The sequence below is a fragment of the Festucalex cinctus genome, chromosome 19 (genome assembly GCF_051991245.1).
Source record: "Festucalex cinctus isolate MCC-2025b chromosome 19, RoL_Fcin_1.0, whole genome shotgun sequence".
NCBI lineage: Eukaryota > Metazoa > Chordata > Actinopteri > Syngnathiformes > Syngnathidae > Festucalex > Festucalex cinctus.
The window spans coordinates 8535001-8548946 of NC_135429.1; the positions used below are offsets into that span (position 1 = coordinate 8535001).

Here is a 13946-nt window from a genome sequence, read left to right on the forward strand (position 1 = left end):
GAAAGGCAACATTTTGTGACAACCATAAATGAAAACGTCTTTATCAAATGAGTGGCAGTAAAAGCCCCCCTACTATGAATGTTTGTCAACACATTTATCTCTGCATTGCTCACAGCAAAATTCTATCTATTTTGATAGATTACTTAAGTAAAGAGACACTTATGGTTACTCTTATCAAAATCAATGTTTATTTTCCTAAAATTGAATGTCACTTTTATAGCTACATAGATAGAAGCAGCACATAATATACTGACATTGTGTTGGTCTTGTATGTGTTACAGATGCTTATCAGAAGTGTAAACACAAACACACAAGAGTGGGCTCTTTATCTCCATTTGCCAAGACGGAGCTAATTATATTTTACAATGAGCCCTTGACGAATGGCCGGGCCACAACTGTCGCGTGTAAGTAATCACCCGTGTTGGCGCCGCGCGCGTTTGAAGGGCACGGAAGCAGTCGCGCGCCAACCTTTTGATTCGCGCGCGGCTTGCTTGACATGACGTGATGCATTCGCTGGCTGCCGTTGACACGCAACGCAAGAAGCTGGCTTGCTGCTGCAGTGGTGAGGTTAATCTGTTTACAAGAACCTTTGAGAGCTCGTGTGATTGAGTGCCGCTGTTGCCAAGAATGAACCAGTTTCAGGACGCTGGCGGGGCGTCTACGCGGACGTAATACGATTGCAGAAATGGCTTCACAAATGACACACTTGCGAATGTGACCAAGAACTACATCATTGCACATTTACTAGCACTCTGTCCATAGAACCCCCCAAAAATGCCTAAATAAATAAATAACAACAGCTAAAAAATAAAATTCAAAAATTAAATGTAAAAAGTAATAGGAATGGAAACAGAACAAACAAAAATAAATAAATAAATAAAACATGAGATTAAAAATATCTATAAAAATAAATGTGGAAAAAAAAATACAAAAATAAATATATAAATAGAATTAAATATCATTCAATCACTAAAAATGCTCTGCTCTCATATTTATTTATTTCATGCTGCAGATGCTGTCAGCATGAAACGTGCCATGAAATGTTATTCAAGTGTGTCTTGGTTTGGATTATACACCTATTGGTTTGATCCATATGTTAATCTATGACACATTTATGTTTGTATTTATTTCCAAATGTATTTTTTATATTTATTTTTTATTTTTGTGTTTATTTTTATTTATATACAATATATTTTAAAAATGGGTTGGATGACTGGTTAGCACGTCCGCCTCCCAGTACTGAGGACTCAGGTTCGAGTCCAGGCTCGGACCTTCCTGGGTGGAGTTTGCATGTTCTCCCCGTGCCTGCGTGGGTCTTCTCCGGGTACTCCGGTCTCCTCCCACATTCCAAAGACATGCATGGCAGGTTAATTGGGCGCTCCGAATTGTCCCAAGGTGTGCTTGTGAGTGTGGATGGTTGTTCGTCTCTGTGTGCCCTGCGATTGGCTGGCAACCAGTTCGGGGTGTCCCCCACCTACTGCCCATAGCTGGCTGAGATAGGCTCCAGCACCCCCAAAACTGGCAATACTATATATCATGTGAGTTACAAGCCAAAAGTCAAATAAAAGCACCAAAATTGCCTACTGTCATCATTCGTGATATAGTTTTTTTGTTTGGTTTTTTTTTGGGAGGGGGGGGGGGTCTACACTCTACAGTGTGCTTACTGTACATGTCACCAAATAACAGTTCTCAGTTGCATTCATTCTCTTTACCTTCCAGTCCAAAGCTAAATTTACCGCCAACAGAGCTACAGCTCCCACCAATGACAACAACAATCTTGCATACACACAATACAATGTCCTGTAGCAGACACTAGCTGCTTTGACAGAGATGTCCCATAATATTTCCACAAAAGAGCCTGGAAGATCTGGAATGCATCTGCCATTGCCTTTTACGTTCAACAAAATGAAAGCAGGGTATTGTCACAAATGTGCTTTCATAGAGGAACACGGCCTCCCACAATCAGGCACTTAGATGTCATCAGCCCCAGCGTGATGTCAAATTCCTGTTGGACAGCAAGAATTGCCTTTAACACAACAGGGCAGATAGTGACACATGTTGAATGAATCCTACACCCACGGAGAACTCCCTATGAGCACCATCCCACATTTCTCCTGGCTCTGATAAACGGATATATAAGCGTGCCGGTACACCAGCCAGTGGGGGAGTGACCATGAACACTCCCGCTGATGGTTCCAACACCTTGTCTGAACTGGTGACCACTTCGGGCACCCTTTGTCAGTTACTGTGATAAATCATTCTGAAACAATGACTAAGCTTTATCTTCAGAGAATGACAGTTACAAATCGAGAATCCAAAGCTCCCAGAAGCGCACAGCCGAGAGCTTTTGCAGGCTTCCACAACCGCAATCCTCCCCGTGACCTCCGTGCACCGGCAAAGGCCATGCGGCTGCGTCAGCACAGGAACCTCGGCGACCCAAACCAGACAGCTCCTCACTCGGCTACACGCAAATGAGGCCGCCGGCTCCGCCCCGGCTTGTGTTGGGGTGGACGTCCGCTGACAGCTCCATCTGTTAGCAGGTGGGAGCAGGTCGGCGAGGAGGAAGAGGAAAAGGGGGACGATACGATGGGTCAGGCGTGACTTCTCTGGGTGCGTCCTCCGTGGACGGATGAACTTTAATCATCTTATGTCGTCATCCATTCATTTTATTCTTCTATCCCGGCTGACAGACAAACACACGTGCACATTTTTTCGGTTTCTGAATGGGAATTGATTCCGCACTCTTGGCTCTGTTGTGCGAACCACCATACTATCAGTAAAAGCAGCAAAGGCAAAGCTTTTACTTTTTTTTTTTTTGCAACTATAAAGAGGCTCTGAATTATTTGGACTTCAATTAGCCAGCTTTCGTGTGCATTTGGAGCGCGCTACACAGTTAACTAACTCCTCTCCCTTCGCTTTCAGTCTTGATGCCAAGCGAAACCAAATTGCCTCGCTTTAAGTTTGGCATCTGTGCCAGGCGACAACATTAAATTAGCCTGTGGACGCACATTCCAAACAGTAAGGCTACACTTAAATGAACAACTGGTATTTGCACAGAGCTCCAAAGTCATGTACTTTAGCTTAGAAATAACAGCTTTGTTGTCTGAAGCTCAACAAAAAGGAGTCATCACTCGGTGGTACGTGCGAAGAAATGAGCAAACAAGAACATGTCAGCTCATTGGACTCGGTCAGATTATCTTCGTCTTCAGCTGGTTGTGTTCCGGCTGAGGCTGGAAAGCTCCTCTGGCATTTGGCACGGACGCCGGAGAACAAACGCACCTAAAGCCGCAGTGAGTGTGCTGCTGGCTTCTTGCAGCGCGCTGGAGATGCAAAAGTACAAGCTGCCAAGTGCGATTCTTTTGCGGAGAGTCCGTTGCCAGTCTTCATCACCTGCCTCGCCGCTTCGTCTTATACGCAGCTGCGTCTTGGCATACACGTTGTGGGATGACACGCGTTTGAGCACAAGTCTCTCCCACCTTTTTGATTAAAGCAAATGTACCATTTAGCCGAGTCGTTTTTTCAGAAGTTCTTGGCTTTGCTCACGCCCACCTGGGTTTGTTCTCACCTCCGGCATGGAGGGGCGGGGGAAGAGATCATTTTGATTTACTTGGGTTTGATCATATTTAGCTTGAATCAAAGTCAAGCATTCAACAGATTAAACTCAAGGAGTTGAAGCCAATACTATTTTAATACCAATGTTGCTTTGATTGAACCATAAACCGTTTTAGCCTTGCTCAAGAGTACTTCAGCCACAGACAGTTGGTCTCGGAGCCACAATGATCGACTTAGGGGTGTGCCGATCAATCCAAGTATCCATAGAATCAATACTAACGTGAGTATTGATTTTGGATTGATACCAGAGCGCTAGTTTCGATATTTTTTCCTCTCATCCCGTTAATCATTCCAAATAGCGCATTGGTGAGCCGATTCAGCGGGATTGCGGCATGCAGGTGAACAGCAGCAGATGTGTACCTGACATCTGCAAAGACCATTAGTCTTGCAGGCCACTGGATTGGGCCAGGTCAGTGCGGGTGTACCTGTGCCAGCTCCAGGACAAGGGGCTTGTCTCCTGGAGATTAATGACCGCCGGGTGCTGCTGCTGTGTGAGGAGGCTACTTCTTGCCTGTGAAATACACCTCATCAGCCAGGCTGGAGCTCTGATTTATTCCTGCTTGCTTGCTTGCTTGCCCTCTGTGTCACTAGAGGTTTGTCTGTCTTGTTGAGTGCGTGTGTGTTTCATTTAATTTGTCCATGTCCTCTTCTTGCTGAAGCTATGGGTTCAAATTGTGCCCCAAATGAGGCCATTTTAGAAAAAAAGTGCACTGGTGGTCCCATCCATGGGAATTCCAGTGGAATAACACAAGCTCCGTCCTCATCTAGAAGTCACCTCACCCCTAACTTGTCCTCTGTAACTGCTTAGCGCCCATTTAAATCAACTAGCGCCGCCAAAGATGGATGGCGTCGCTTGTCAGCCTTTTTGTATGGCTGTTTGTCTTGGTTATAAACGAACAAGAGGCCGGCGGCGGCGCTAATGACCTTGAGGGTGGAAACAACATTTGCACTCCAGCGCTCGACTCCCCATAAGAGCGACGTCGTGGCTGCAACTACATGATGCGTGTCTGTGTGTGTGTTAGTCGGCGTGCTATATGCATCTGACCTCCACTCACGGCTGGCCTCTGCTGCCGTGGATAAATCACAGAGATGCGCGGCGGGCTAACCCCGCTGAGGAGATTCATGGCTCTGCTTTGGTGACCTTCCGTTCAGGTACACAGCTGTGCCCACTTCTGCCGACATGTCCATTTATTCCTTCAGCCGGACAGCACGCACCGCCAAACTGCCAGGATGCGGGTTCTGACGCAACGACGTGCGCATTGCGACGTGCGCGCAAACGTCTGCATGCTGATGCTAACATCACCCATTTGTTGCACTTTTATCGTCAAGCTAAAAATCTGAAACTATTCCTCATTTGATAAAAATCTTAGGATGCATGCAGTTGCCAAAGTTACATTAAAAAAATTAACTGAGTTACGCTATTCATTACTTGCATTAAAAAGTAACCAAGTTAGACACATCAATAGTTACATTCAGCTGATACCGACTACCTTGCTAAATGTAAAAATGCATTTTCAACAGTGACATTTCAGAAGCATGAATGTTTTTATTAAAAAAAAAATAGGCTACTTGTTTTTAATAATAATTAAAAGAAACGGTCTTTCTGGACTACGCAAATACATTTTTAAATCAAATTTATTATTATTATTTTTTTAATTGACATTATTATTAATGTTGTAATGGCAAAACCCCACATTTATAAATTATGTAAATTGTTTATAATATATATTTATAAATAAATAAATAAATACATACATACATAAATAAATAAATACTATAAATTCATAAATAAATACGGGTAAATAAATTTTGAGACCTCTAGCACTCACAATCTGGCGTAACTTTCTCTTAAAGTTTGAATGCATACTGCGATGCGATCTTTTTTTTCCGTGTAATATTATTGAAACTAACACTGTAGAGAGCACGGTGTGTGCAATAAACCTTCATATTTTTGTTTTTAGCTCCCACAATCTTCAAATAATGACTGTACTTCCTGTTTGAAAGCGCAAATCTGAAAACGATGTCACTGTCTCATACCAGAATGTGAATTTAACTCATTCACTGCCAGCATAGGACAAATGGATATTTGACGTGTTTAGCCGTCAATGGCAGTGAATGAGTTAAATACTCCCACAATTGTACTCACTGTTTTCAATCTGTAAATATCCCTCTCATACATATTCTGTAATGTATAGTTATTTGTGTAGTGAATACTTTAGTGTTAGGAATCAGGTGTCCTACTGTATTTTATTATTCACAAGTTATTAGTTTTACAACATTTTACTAAGTAATGCGTTACGCGCATCACTAGATTTGTGATATGGAATATGTGTAATACTTTATGATGATGTATCACTGTGGAAGAAGATCTACTGGATTTTCTTCGATGGGATACAGTAAATCCACTTTGCAGTGTGTGTACGCGTGCACGCACGCACGTGTGTGCGGGTGTGCGTCCGTGAGACTAATGTGGCCGGACACTGTGCGGCTCCCAAAGTGACTCTTGCTGTAACAGATCAATCAGGCCCGGCTGAGTAGACAAGCTCCCCACGCCTCCATTGTGATACCATTATCTCCCATTTAGCCAGGAAAAGTCACATTGATTCTTGCCGTAGTGTCACCGCGCATTTGCTTCCATTTAGTGCCGCTTTTTCTCCGTTTTCTGCAGAGGTCAGAGCTAAAAGCAACGTCTGAAGCTCACCGGTGTTGTTTTGTTGCTCTCACATTTTAAATGTCATGTGTTCTGTAGGGGTTGGACCTTCCTGGCATTTCGTTCTGGCCCCTAAAATCAGCATGAGGGGGAATAGTCACATGCACTGCATCCATCCGTTAGCTTTCGTGGCTCATCCCGAATCCTCTTTTAAAGGGCCACAAATTCAATTACATCTTTTTGAAGGTTCAAAGTTCATGTGAAAAAGAGTCAATTGTTTTGTTTTGTTTTTTTATTAGCATTAAAAGAAATAAACTTATAAATGTTACGTTCTGAGGTTGGATCCCAAAAGCGCAGACACAAAAAAGGACATCAAGAGGCGTAGAACAAACTTAAATAGACAAGAAACAATGAGAATGCATCGAGAATCACGAGACACCAAGCACCCTTGGGCTGTGGAGATGCACAGAGGAACATTGGTAATAATCCGACAAAGACACACATTTCTCAAACCTGCTTACATAGACCACGAATCGATCTTATTGGTTGTGGCTAGACATGTGGGTAACAGGACTGACATGGAATTATCTGATTGGCTGTTGACCAGATAAAGAGATTAAAGACCCTTGACATCACATAGCTCCTGACATCACATAGGTTAAGACCAGTTGAAACTAGATGCCGGTTACATCACTACAATAAAAAGACACTTGACCTCAAGGTCATGACCCAAACTTAACCCTGGCATGACCCAGACATGACAATAAAGTACAGCTGCTATATGTACTGAATACCTGTGTATCTTGAGAACACATACAGTGGTACACAATATGAAAGTGCATATATAAATTTGATTAGAAAATATCTTTATAAGGCCTCTGTGAACTCTTCCATTATTTCTCAGCTGGGTTTCTCATTCCCGGCTGTGTTGTTCTTGTAAAAAAACGATTAATACGTCCGATCTTCAGGATACTTTCCATACTCATTCTCCACCATTGTGTCAGCAAATATCAGCTTCCGCTAACCCGCCACCATCACCTCAGTAATCATTCCATTTCTACCTATGGTGCAAATAAAGGAAAATGCAAAAAAAAAAAACTCTTTCTCGTGCTTTTGGTCTTTTAACTGGGCAATGTCATTGTGAACAGAAATAGCGTGGAAAAACTAAACACAGTGTGGACCTTTTGTGCGAATGTTGTTATTGATTAGCAATTGTAAAACTCCTGGAGTGCTTTTATCCAAAAGTGTACAAGCGCCTTTTGCGCAGTCCAGCTGAACAATGAACGGCACTGCGGAACTGTAGTTGGCCTGCGATGGTGATGGAGGGCATGCGGTGCAACGGAAGGAGGCGAGGGTTAGAATGTAAGAGGCGGAGGAGCTGAAGAAAAGAAGCAAAAAAGATGGAAATTAAAAAGTACTCAACAGTGAAGGAAGTGTGTTCAGAGACGTGAGTCTTTGTTTTGCAAATTGTTCTTTGCAAACGGCGAGTCTCCACGGCAACAGCACAGCAACAGCATGTCAACATCGTTCCTGGGCACCAAGACACCCCAAGTGGGCGCCAAAGCAATACTTTTATATTTGACAGAGCTACGATCTGAGAACCAAAATGGAAGCATTCGCAAGGAGCGAAACACAAAATTGAATATGAACAGAAAACTCCTGACAAAGTTTTGCAGCTTATGCGATGACCAGGGATGGAAAGAAGAGGCACTAATTATAAACTATCTGTATTTGGTGTGAGACTTTAAAAATGTACGTTTATCCCCCCTCATTTATTCGCCAAGTCTGATAAGTGAGCGACACAGTGAAGCAAAGGAAGGCAGCAGGGGCGAATCAGAAGAGAAAGCGGGCGAGAGTCACTACAGCAGGTAAAAAGGAGGTAAACAAGTTGGAAGGCATTAATATTTAAATATTTCATTAGCAGCCGTCTCGCGAGGAGACTAAAGACGGTTCAAAGACAAATCAGGCCTATCGATAACCAAAAGGAGTCTACGGAGGTGCTGAATTACGTGTGAATATTTTAAAACTTTGCTAACACAAACCTGGAAAGAGCCAGAGTCTATTCAAATATGCATGCAGAACAAATGTAGCCTATACATCTTTAAGGTAAACAGTTTGGAACTTAATTAGCAAACTGAAAGTTTCTCTAATGGGGGAAAAAAAGGGCTTGAATTATTTATCCTTTTAGTAGCGCAACATATGTTTATTTTTGATTGGACTTGTTCGATTACAGGGGACCCTAAACTAATAGAAAAGGTGATAACAAATATTCATAATGATGTGAATCTTTGCAATTAACTCATTCACTGCCAGCCATTTTCACTGAAGCAACCCCCTTCGCTCCAAGCTGTTTTACTGGATTTTGACTGATTTTGCAAGGGCCAGAGAATATTGCGGTCTTTTGCAATAAATCTCATGGAACCTACCAAAAGAAAGATTAAAGTCCCGTCTTTCTTCAGGAAAAAAGGATATTAGTGTCTGTTTCCGTTTTGCAGCAATTAGCATTAGAGTATAGCTATAAGTTTCATCAATAAATCACATTTCTGGTGAAAACAATGACAAAAAGAGCTTGTTATAACATGGCCCTGGCTGATCTCTTATACTCTGCTGCCAACTGCTGGCGGTTTTTTGTTGTTGTTTTTTTTGTAATAACTACCATTGCTTTAAGCCACTTTTTCATGTCAGCAGCTGCATCAAAGCCTTCTGTATGCTCTTGTATAAAAACATAAAAAAAATGTTGAAATGCATTTTGGGGCGTGAAGGACAAAGCATTAAAAACATATTTAGACGTTTTTGGGTTTTAGATAGTTAAGTGCCTATATAGGACCGCTGTTAGATTGCGAGGAAAAACAAGTAGATTGGTTAACTTCAATCAATCAATAAAAGCAACCAAGAATCGGGCGCTCCTCTTTTGTAATATTACATTGTAATGAATATTTATACATTGATGACATGTGATTCCATTGTCATATGATGAAAATCTACATATTACATTGATTAACTGTGCATGGGTTCATGCAGAGTATTAAACCTGGCCTGGAGCACCATCTCAAATGGTGTCGCTGTACTTCGCTGTGACCCCATTACAGTGGAGGTTTTATTAAGCAAGAGACGCATGTACTTCAATATCAAGTAGGGTTAATTATGCAAACAGTCCTATCAGTGTTCAATAATGTAACAACAAAAAAACTTTTGTGGATTTGTGCTTGAATTCAATAGCGACATCCCTTTTTAAAAAGGTTTGGCCTTAATCTGTCATTTCCAGAAACAAGGTCTTGGAACATCACTTGGTAATCCGGAATTTATTGCACAAGCGCTCGGTGTTGCTTTGCTGAATTCAAATGGAGGTTTATAACGTTTTCCACGGTGTGTCTGTGTGGTGTGCACAAGTTCCACACAGACTTGCAAGAGAATTGGATCCCATCTTGTCCTTTGTAAAACACGCCGGAGCCTAAGTGGAATCGATCCCGAAAGGAGTCCTGCTTTGCATACACGGCACGGCCAGCGGACATTATGCAGTTCCAAAATGGAGCCGGTTGTTTTCGTGTGTGGTGGCTAAAGTGTCTTTACTAAAATGAGCGCATGCCTTTGATTCTGCAAAATGATAAATGATTGATTACGGTCATTAGAAGGAACACCGAACTCTCTCGTGCAGCCAACAATTCTTGGAAGTTCTTAGCAGAGGTAATTATGTCGCACATTCATTTTCCCGTAGTGGGCATTGGAGAGTGGCGCGACACAATGATCTGGCGTTAGCGCTAATCTCCGTCTTCTCTCCCCGCGCTAATAACATTCATTTGTTCTCGTCTCCCTCGCGCCGTTGTTTCATTTGCATGAAACGTGCGCACGCAACATGAGGCTATAATGTGTTCTGAAGCTTTGGTTTATGTAAAATAATAATACAGTAATAGTAATTAATAAATAAAAAGTCAAACACGTTTGTGGCTTCGATGAAGACGTGAAAGAAGACCAACAGCTCCAAATTAGCATTTTTGTCTTGTGGTCTTGTGATGGTCTTATTTTTCAACACTGACTCCAATTGTCTTAATATGCAAAACCCCTTCGCAACAGTAGAAAAAAAAAGAAAGAAAAAATGGATATGTCACAATAAAGTCATAAAATAAAAGGTTTTATGATAAAGCCTTATTCTGTGCCAGACTAAGAACAACAACAACAACAACCTTACTCCTTCGGGGACTATTAATCTGTGTCAGAACAAAAACAACAGGAGAAACAACAATAATAATTTCAGGGATGACAAGTATCTGTGTGAAAATATGAACAACTACTACTACTCCAGGGACCATTATTACCTGTGCCAGAACAAGAACAACAGCAACTACTACTAGAATGGCAACGAGGACTGCTACTACTTATTTAAGAATTATTCATCTATAACCGAACATTCAACAAAGAAGAAAAACTACTACTACTACTTCGGGGATGAAAAAAAATGATAAAAAAAACAAAAAGCAAAACAAAAAAAAACAACTACTACAGCTCCAGGGACTACTAACTGTACGTATCCATGCCAGAACAAGAATAACTACTTTTCCATGGACTACTTACATACATATATCTGAAACACAACAACAACAACAACAACAAAACTACAGTACTAATACTAATACTTCTTTGGTGACTAGATTGATAAAATAAACAACAACTACTACTGCAACAAATACAGCTGCAAAACTGCTTCTACTTCTTTGGGGTTATTCATCTGTGACAAAACAACAGCTGCTACTACTACTACTACTACTACTACTACTACTAATTCAACGACTACAGCAAGAAAGAAGAAGCTGAACAACTAAATCCACTACTATTTCTGTTCTATTTCTCATTGAATGAATGAATCAAAAACAAGCATTACTTTGTCACCAATCCGGTGTATCTTATAGATTTGAGCACCAAGTGCTGGCACGAGTGGAGACACAAGTGAGTTGTTCTCTGTACCTCTCTCCACTTTTTGGGCGGCGATGTGCTGCCGTTGACTTAATGAGGACATGACTTTGAGCACACACTTGAGCTTGAAACACTTTTTTGAGCATCAGAGGCGCACGCCGCTCGGCTGAAAAATGGCGGATTAGCTCCCACGGATTGGGAGTACTCCAGCATCTGGGGGCTTAAAGGGCAGAAAAAAAAAAATGGCGAAAACTCAAGTGTAGACTATGAGTGGGAAAAAATATTTGCAAAACTACAAAATTAATTATATTCATAATTTAAAGAAAATAATTATTACTTTTTAAAAAAAAATAAAATCATTTTTGTGGGTCTCTGTGCGGCCTGGTACCAAATTGTCCAGGGACCCGTGGTTGGAGACCCCTGATCTAGTAGAAGAGCATGTAATTAAAAAGTAAACAAAACTACATTAAGTTGTAAGAATCATTTTTAGCCCAATGAAGTGAAATTGGCTAACCAAAGAATGACGATGGCGCAGTGGTTTGGGATTACTGTCATAGCGCAAATTTTGAAAACCACATTTGAAGGGTTCTATTGTCAGACAAGCCTGAACGGATTGCTGTTTATGTACACCACAAGAAGCACACGCCAGAGTGAGCACACAGTGGCTGCTCCCCATCCCATCATTCCATCACCCTTGAAAAAAAAAGAAAAGTGTCACATCAGGTCGTGCACAAGCAACAGCGATAAGTGACAATAGGTACAGGAGATGGAATCTGCGTCAGCTCCGTCTCGCAAGGACGGGCACTGAAGATGGGAGTTTTTTTTTTTTTTTTTTTCCCCACCCTGCCGAGAGCTGGAGGCTGAGGCGAGAGAAAAAAAAAGTGACTCTCGCCACAGGAGAAAATTCCACTCATTGTGTGACTTCTTAGAAGTCACCCGGCGATTTTATCTGGCTTCTGTAAGGTGCGCCGGGATCAAACGCTTTTCTTGAGTCTCACGGTATACGGCCCACGAGGCGTAGGTTGCCCACCCCCGTAGGTGTACAGCATCCGTGGCAAGCGCGCACTCGGCACGAGGCCCAGTGGGTCAAGCGTGACAAGCAGTGGGTCAGTTTGAGGGCCTCGATGCCTCCAGCAAGTCACACTGAGAATGTGAGATGAATTTAACTCCCTCCCCACTTTGCTGTCATTGTGATTTGTGTCTCCCCATTTGTCAGCCTCAGGTGAGACAGGTGATTGATTTTTTTTTTTAAATCATAACAAATAATAGTAATAATAATCCCTCCAGGAGCTGTGCTCTTTCCAGATGGAATAATTACACAATCACCATGGTAACGTTACACTTTCTCTCTCTCGCCCCGCCTGATAGGTGCACCACTCCCCACAATGAAAAACCTTTAAAGTCCAGAGTCCCGAGAACATGCAAACACACACCACGTAATGAATTGTGTTCAAGCAGCTTTTCCCAGAGGGTCGGTGTGTGCCTGCATGGAGACATTAATCATTCTGGGGGAGTGTGTGGAAGCAAATGATGGCAACTCGGACGTGTTTGTGTCTGTGTGCTAGCTTGTTGTCTCCTTGAGCTTTCTATCCAACCGCATGTTCCAATGTGTCTGCCCTCACTACAGCCAGCTAGTAATTCTTCACTACCCTGCTTTTTATGCTTCTTGTCAAGTCCCTCGTGCGTGTTGCTTTTTTTTTAATATTCTATTTCCTAATAAATGGCCCGCATAAATATCTCACTAAAGGTATATGACTTACCCAGAATGCTTAACAACCGCTTACCCTCAAACAATATAGAAATACACGGAGGGAGCATCGTTTTCGGTGAGCGATTCGTCTAAACATGACAAATGTACCAAAAAACGTCCATAGTTATAGTTACTGCAACAGACTAGAACCAGCCGTTCTTAGCCGGTTTCGGCAAAAGCTGGAGTTAGTATCTTTTGGTTGACACGGGTGACTGGTGCAAAACGTTATTCATGAAATCGTTTGTGTCCAGATAACCTTGCTCTACGTCCGCAGGTCCTCCTGGAGGGCAAACCTCCCATAACAAATGAATGTAGAGAGCTTGATTTTCGGCGAGCGTTTTCGTTAGAAGGTGGGAAATATGTCAAGTATCACAAAATACGTCCCGAGTAGGACACTACATTACTGAGAATCATTGAAACCAGCCGTTTGAAGCCACTAGCTACCAAAAAAAAAAAAAGGCTGTGTCGTACTTTCACGCTAGCCACCGTGCTAGTCTTTTACTCCTCACTGTCTTCCGCGGGGTTTAGAATCGCTGCTGGCGATCTCATCTCTCTTTGAGCTATTAGAGCACCCGTTGGCCGCACACAAGTTCACCATAGTATTGGTTGCTGATTGATCAACTATTTGACCTATTTTCTAGCTCACACTGATTGTTTTCTAATTCACTCGCATTGACGTGCTGCCCCCCCACCGCTAGGGGCGCACTTCAACATGACATCACACTGGAAGGGTCTATAAGGACTATAACACCAACATTGCTCTTTTTTTAACGGTCAAATGAGTGAGTGTCGATTTTCTGGACTAAATCTGAAGTGATTATATTTCATACTAAAAGTAAACAAAAGGCCAGTTAGGTGTGTGACATTCCAACGCCTACGGTTTAACCAGGAGGCAATTTAGCCTGAGAACTCAGAAATGGATGTTTCCTTATAACACACAGTGGTAAACATTTGAAGGGCTGAAGGATTCACACGAGTGAATATTTACAAATGCAAGAAGTAACATTACATATTCATGCCGTATGC

The 13946-nt window shown here is 42.1% G+C and overlaps 1 long non-coding RNA gene across 1 annotated transcript in view; it reads right to left on the reverse strand.

The window, feature by feature from the left end:
- LOC144007049 (uncharacterized) overlaps positions 1-13946 on the reverse strand; it is a 67796-nt gene that overhangs the window by 3093 nt on the left and 50757 nt on the right. The window lies entirely within an intron of this gene.